Source organism: Octopus bimaculoides, chromosome 5, assembly GCF_001194135.2.
Source record: "Octopus bimaculoides isolate UCB-OBI-ISO-001 chromosome 5, ASM119413v2, whole genome shotgun sequence".
Classification (NCBI taxonomy): Eukaryota; Metazoa; Mollusca; class Cephalopoda; order Octopoda; family Octopodidae; genus Octopus; species Octopus bimaculoides.
In genome coordinates, this window is record NC_068985.1 from 107,844,444 (window position 1) to 107,845,695 (window position 1,252).

The following is a 1,252-nucleotide window of genomic DNA, read 5'->3' on the forward strand; positions in this document are numbered from 1 at the left end:
AGATTTAAAAATTTTATTTTATTTTTGTTTTTATAACAGTTTGAAACTTCGTATACTGGTGTAATTTCTCACGCTGAACACGGTTTACTCTCAACATTTTGGAGAAAATTTCGTATTTTAGAAGTTATTTCGTGTTAAAGTTGTCGTATTTGAGTAATTTTAACCAGTCAACGACGTGTATTCAGCTGAAGTAGTAGAGATGACCCGAAAGTTGTTGCTCTTCGATTACTATCGCAAACAGCAATAGGTTTCTTTGGCTGAATACACGTCGTTGATTGGCTAAAATTACCCAAATACGACATCTTTAACACGAAATAACTTCTAAAATACGAAATTTTGTCAAAAACGTTTAAAGTAAGTCCTATTCAGCTGGAGAAATCACACCAGTATACGAAGTTTTAAACTGTTTAGTTTTAAAAAATAAATTAAAAAATCTGTGAGCCAAACTGAAGAGATTCCATATTTTTATACTTTAGTCAGGAAAAAAGGACTACACGCGAGACTTTTGCAAACGTTTCGAGGATGGTGAAATAGATGGAGTTTATGTTTAACTTGTGTAGAAAAAAAAGTGTGTGTGGTGGTGGAGGTGGAGGGGGGAACAGGCTCAGGAAAAGGAATTCCAGGGACGACATTCTGGAAAGTAAAGATCCGGCGCAATGATTAGTGGTGTGCTGGAGTAATGAGATACAGTAGTTGTGGTGGATGGGGAGTGACTGGTGTGCTAATTGGGGTTGGATAGATGTTATGGAACTAGCTAGTCCCAAGGGATATAAGCTGTTGTATAAAACAGGCAGGGCGAGGAGACATTCGTGATCTTGAGATTAAACTGTGTTGGTAAGCTCTTGATAATCAGCTGGATATATATATATATATATATATATATATATATATATATATATATATATATATATATATATATATATATATATGTATGTATGTATATAATTTCAAATTAATAATAAAAGGGTAAAATTAATTAATCAAATTAATTAATTAACCAATCAGTTAATTAATAATTTTACCAAGTAGCTCGGTACGTTAAAATAACCTTTATAGGTAAAGTTTATACAAATATTCTATAATTATAAACATAATTATAATTAGGGATCAGCTAATTGTTTCACCAAATACCGAATTTAGAAATAGGAGTTAAAAATTCCTTTTCTACTACTATAAGAATCTCCACGACGGTAACACACTTTTTTACGTAGGCAAAGAGAAAAACAATGAATCAACACGATTGTATATTTAT